A 6,418-nucleotide genomic window follows, 5' to 3' on the forward strand; every position below is an offset into this window, starting at 1 on the left:
CCGAATTGTTGTTGTTGTTATTCAGTTGCTCAGTTGTGTCTGACTCTTTGTGACCCCATGGACTGCAGCACACCAGGCTTCCTTGTCCTTCACCATCTCCCAGAGCTTGCTCAAACTCAAGTCCATTGAGTCGGTGATGCCATCCAACCATCTCGTCCTCCGTTGCCCCGTTTTCCTCCTGCCTTCAATCTCTCCCAGCATCAGAATCTTTTCCAAAGAGTCAGTTCTCTGCGTCAGGTGGCCAAATAGCGTAGTAATCTGAATAGTGTAGCACTTTACTGAAGACTGGGGGAAAATGTGGATTTTTCCATCTCAAAGAATGAGGTGCTGTTGCTGAAGGTCATGGAGCCCTGAAAAGTCACAGTTACCAAGCAGTCCTGCTACCTTACAGGACATGCCACCCAATATTCACCTACTCACACTCTCCCCACACCCACTTCCTGCCAAAGACTAGACTAATCCATTGGTCATGGCAGGACCACGAAGACACAGAAGGAGGCCACCTGAGGACTGGCTCTCTCAGCCAGGCGTCCTGGTTCGTACCCAGACACACTGCTTGATGCCTGTCCCACCTTCTCCTTCCTTAGGCAAAGGTGTGTAACTAAACAGGACCCTGTGAAGCCTTCCCCAAACAGACTCCCCCACCGCGTCCTCTGCCTGCCTCTTGTCAGTAGAAAAACTATCTTCCTAGGCCTTCCCCAAGTTCCAAATAATAAATTTAATCAGAGAAGTGAGAAAATGTTGAAAGAAAGGGAAACAGCCAAGGAAGACAAAATAATAGTGTGGCCATTAAACAAAATCAAGAACCTTTACTTCCTCCTCAAGGGCTATAGATAATATCCTGAGACATGTCCTTTGAGCTGTTTGGCAGATACTGAAACCCCCATCAGGTGGAAGAAGTTAACTGCATGCTGTCCACAAGCCTGTAGACCCCAGACCAACTGGAACCAGCAGATTGATGATGTTGACTCCCAATTACATCACCACCAACCAGTTAAAAGAATGTCCATGAACTGATCACACACCCATAACCCCCTCTTTCTCACCCTGTCTTTAAACACCTTTCTTTAAAAGCCTTTGAGGAGTTTGGGCTTTTAAGTACTAACTGCTTGGTGCCCTGCAATAAACACTGAACTTTCCTTTGCCACAACCCAGTGTCAGTTGATTGACTTCACTGTATGTGGGGCAAGCTGATCCAAGTTTGGTTCAGTAACAGAGGCAGGTGAGTTTGCTTTGTCAAGGTGAGTCAGGGGTGAGGGGTGGGCTGAGTCTTGTGTGTTATGAAAGAGGAAGATAGTGCAAGAGGGACAGATGTGTTTGGACCATGAGCAAGCCTCGGAGACCAAGTGTGCGCAGTTGGGCTTCCTGGAAATGAAGAGTCCCTTCAGTCCATCCTCCCCATCTCTCTAACCCATCCAGTTAAGCTTCGCCTCTCAGTCCCCAGCAGGACGGTTTCCAGGAACTTCACTGGGCTGCAGAAAGCCGCTCCATCCAAGAACCAACACTAGAGGTCGCCGTTCTCCAACATCTAGCAAGTCGCCTAGAGGGAGAAGCTCCATCTTCTGCTTAAATTGCAAGTTGGAGGGCGGACCCGCATCTCGGGTGGGAAGGCGCTGCTGGGGCCAGAGTTCAGAGGAGGAGACTGAGCCGCAAGCTCTGAGCAGAGGCAGCGCTAGGTTGGGCGGTGAGGTGTGACTGTAGGAGGAAAAGGACCCATCTTCATAGTCCTTTCTCCAGTCCCAGCCGTTCCCTGGTGGGGAGGATGCTGTGCTTTGTGGGGAGTCCAAAGCCTTGGGATCTGAGGACTTGCCTGGACGCAGGGCTGGGAAAAACCAAATACAGGTAGAAGTACTTTCCACAAGAGACAAAAACGTTCTGAAGCAACAAAAGCCTATGCAGTCTAGAGAGAGCCTGAGATAGTGTATGTGCGAATTGTTAAGTGCTACACACACCCTTTTTAATGGGCTTGTTATTCTCTGCAGATGTGGACACCATGTAAGGGAGGCCCAGGTGTCCCATGAAGGCTGTCTTGGGCCAGGGCTCACAGGAAAGCCCCCAGCCTGGCTTGCGGGTGGTTCTCTCCTGCTGTGTTCTTCTCGCCCAAGGTTTTCTTGCAGAGCCCTGGTTTTCTGTGTAAAGGGGAAGGACGGTTTCTAAATGACAATTCTATAATCTTTAGTTTTCTGGTCACAACCATTCTCAGCTGGAAGTCACAAGGGCTTGCTCTGTGAGCAAGTTGGTGTTACCTAGTCCAAGCTTGCTCTGCTTGCCACACGACAGGCCAATAAATCAAGAGACAAGCGCTGAGGCAAGGAATATGACTTTATTCAGAAAGTCAGCTGATGGCAGACTAATGTCTCAAAATAACCATCTTGTTGGGATACCAGGTTCTTTCATAGAACCAGAGAGAGAGCGGTGAGGAACTGAAGTCAAAAGGCAGAATAGAAACAGAGAAGCAGTAAGGTAAAAAGGGCTATTAGTCTTGCAAAACAACTCTGGGAGGGGATGTGTTAATCTCTTCTTTCTCCTTTCTTTTTTTTTTTTTTTAATTTTATTTTATTTTTAAACTTTACATAATTGTATTAGTTTTGCCAAACATCAAAATGAATCCATCACAGGTATACATGTGCTCCCCCTCCTGAACCCTCCTCCCTCCTCCCTCCCCATACCATCCCTCTGGGTCCTCTCCTTTCTTGCAGCCATTCACAGGTGGGCAGGGTCAGATTATCTCTTTATGAGCTGAACAAAAGACACTTTAGTTTAACAGTCAGGCAGAGGGGCAGAGTCCTTTGAGGCAGACTATTGAGAGTCCCTTGGACTGCAAGGAGATCCAACCAGTCAATCCTAAAGGAAATCAGTCCTGAATATTGCTGAAACTCCAATACGTTGGCCTCCTGACGCGAAGAACTAACTCATTGGAAAAGACCCTGATGCTGGAGAAGATTGAAGGTGGGAGGAGAAGGGGATGACAGAGGATGAGATGGTTGAATGGCATCACCGACTCGATGGACCTGAGTTTGAACAAGTTCTGGGAGTTGGTGATAGAGAAGCCTGGTGTGCTGGAGTCCATGGAGTCGCAAAGAGTTGGACACGACTGAGTGACTGAACTGAACTGATTATGTATGATTATAATAACAACAGCAACAAAAAGCAAGCCAAAGAAACAGTTCCAACATGGAGTCAGAATTGATTCTTCTCTACAACATGGGAACCCTGAGGCTCAGGGAGGTTAAATACCTTGCTGGAACCAGACTAGAACCCTCGCCTACTCACTCTTAGGCAGCACTCCCACACTGCCCCAGCTGCCTCCTCTCACCAGAGGGCTATTCACCTCCTCAGAGAAGACCCAGAGCTGAAAAGAAAACTCTGCCTGGGCCAAAAAGCTCTAATCTTGGCAAGAGCCTCAAAACAACAAGAAAAGGAAAAGGAACAGAAGCAAGCATACCTCTGGGCCCTGTGAGCAGTCCCTCAGTCCCTAAGTGCTGAGTCATGTCCAACTCTGTGTGACCCCGTGGACTGTAGCCCACTAGGCTCCTCAGTCCATGGGATTCTCCAGGCAAGAATACTGGAGTGGGTTGCCCTGCCCTTCTCCAGGGGATCTTCCTGACCCAGGGATTGAACCCATGTCTCTTAAGTCTCCTGCATTGGCAGGCAGGTTCTTTACCACTAGCACCACCTGGGAAGCCGGTCCCTGAGGCAGGGCCAAACCAATATCCATCTGCCCTCTGACTTGGGCCTATGGGATGGACAAAGAGGTCAGCTGCCTGCCACTCTAGCACCCCCAAACTTCTCTTCATCCAGACAGTATGGCAGAGCTCAACTGGGGTGATTATGCACCACCAGTGCTCCTGTGTCCTAAGTGAAATGTAGCCATCTGTGTCTTAGCTGGAGAACAAATAGGAGATGGTTCCACGTAAAGCCCAAAGGAGCCTGGCAGGTCCACACACTTGGCACACAGTGGCTCCTCCTCCTCCCACTGCAAGGAATAGTGCAATCCACTGCCCATCTGTAAAGTGACCCAGAGGTCCTCCCTTGACAAACCATCCAAGCCAAGCATCCTCAGGGGCTATGAGTCATGCTGGTTTGTGGCACAGTGAAGGTCTCCATAATGGCAGAACCAGTGTTTAATGCAGATATGAATTTACTCGCCCTGCTGAGCACTAGCTCTTTCTACAGCTAGAGTGTGAGCATCCTGCGGACAGGAACCATGACAATCCACTTAAGGCAGATGCTGGGTGCTTTAGGGAGTACTCTTCCAATCCAGGGCTTCCCAGGTGGTAAAGAACCCGCCTGCCAATGCAGGAGACACAAGAGACCAAGAGACACGGGTTCAATCTCTGGGTTGGGAAGATCCCCTGGAGAAGTGCATGGCAACCCACTCCAGTATTCTTGCCTGGAGAATCGCATGGACAGAGGAGCCTGGTGGGCTACAGTCCATGGGGCTGCAAAGAGTTGGACACGACTAAAGCAGCTTAGCACACAACACATAGCACATACACTCCCAATCCAACCATTTCTTCACCTCACCACTGAACTGAATTAAGCTACTTCTCTTGGGAGAAATTGTTATTCTGGGACACAGAGAGGATCCTTGGATGTAACAAGTCAACATTTTGAAACACTATAATCATCAAAAGGCATCTGTTTATTATTTTAAAATAACTCCTAAAGAAAAGACCCTTCACCAGCGGTTCTGAGTGTCTACCAAGAGCACACATTGTCATATTTCTTCTTTGTTTCTTTATCAAGAACCTACATTTTTTTCCCCTAAGAGAGTGCCTTTCTCAATGTGCTTTACCACCCGTGAGAAACTGGATTGTGCAAGTAGGGAGGTCAGGGTGAGAACAGGCTGTTATTACACTCTTCTTAACCTTGAAAATCATCTTTTAACTATCAGGGAATGAGACAAAATATCCCTGAGATTTTTATGTGTTTTCCTTGCTGGTAGATTTCTTCTATTGCCAAAATGTCCCCAGGCCCCAACCTATGGCTACAAAGAAGTTCGTGTTAATATAAGTCATATTTTAATTTTCTGTCACCCACACCCACATGATTGAGGATCTCGGCCCACCCCGCCAGCATCTCCCACTGCCCCACTCATTTCTGGGCATCCCCCAAGTGGTAGCCTGCTCAAGGTCAGCTCCCTCATGCACTACACTCCAGCCACCACCATTCACACTTCCCAGGATTTCATGGCTTTCTGGTTTCATCACTGAACAAGACAGATCCCAGAAAGGACTCATGAGGCATAACTACTCTGCTAAATTGCATCAAAATAGGCTATGGTTTTTCTAGTGGTCATGTATGGATGTGAGAGTTGGACTATAAAGAAAGCTGAGCACTGAAGAATTGATGCATTTGAACTGTGGTGTTGGAGAAGACTCTTGTGAGTCCCTTGGACTGCAAGGAGATCCAACCAATCTATCCTAAAGGAAATCAGTCCTGAATATTCATTGGAAGGAATGATGCTGAAGCTGAAACTCTAATACTTCAATACTGATTGAATCTTCAATACTGATTGAATCTTCAATACTGGTTGAATCTCCTTGAGAGTCCCTTGGACTGCAAGGAGATTCAACCAGTCCATCCTAAAGGAGATCAGTCCTGGGTGTTCATTGGAAGGACTGATGCTGAAGCTGAAACTCCAATACTTTGGCCACCTGATGCGAAGAGCTGACTCATTGGAAAAGACCCTGATGCTGGGAAAGATTGAGGGCAAGAGGAGAATGGGATGACAGAGGATGAGATGGTTGGATGGCATCACCGACTCAATGGACATGGATTTGGGTGGACTCTGGGAGTTGGTTATGGACAGGGAGGCCTGGCGTGCTGCGGTTCACGGGGTCACAAAGAGTGGGACACGACTGAGTGACTGAACTGAACTGAAGGCATAACCCTCCCAAATGACCTCTTTCTCAGGACTATGCCTAGAAAAAAAGTTTCACAATTTAACTGCATAATCTTAACTGAGTAAGACTATATGTGGGGAACCCAGAAAATGAGTAAAATTTGGAGGAGATAGAATCTAAGGTACATTTTCTTCTTTTGCTTTTTATTACAATTGATTATTTTCTTCCAAGATCTGTTAATGTGAGAATTATTTGATGATGAAATGATTAATTCAAGTAAGTGATTCTATGCATAGTATCAGCGTGATAACCAGCCCTCAAGTCCTTGAAACTTTCTTCCCTGGAAACAGGGTTCTCTATCCTTGTCCCAGGCCACTTTCAATCTCTGTAAACCATTTAACCTAGACTTACAACCTGCTCGTTGCTGCTTTTCAAAACTCTCATTCCAGCCACAGTTATTATTTTTAAAAGATGTTTATAAAGTTGAAGTTAACGGCAATTATGCTTGTAGAGAAGACTTAGCTTTTGTGCAGTTCCCGGTGTGTGGGGGGTGGGTACTGGAGGGGGAT

Source organism: Bos taurus, chromosome 1 (assembly GCF_002263795.3).
Source record: "Bos taurus isolate L1 Dominette 01449 registration number 42190680 breed Hereford chromosome 1, ARS-UCD2.0, whole genome shotgun sequence".
Classification (NCBI taxonomy): domain Eukaryota; kingdom Metazoa; phylum Chordata; class Mammalia; order Artiodactyla; family Bovidae; genus Bos; species Bos taurus.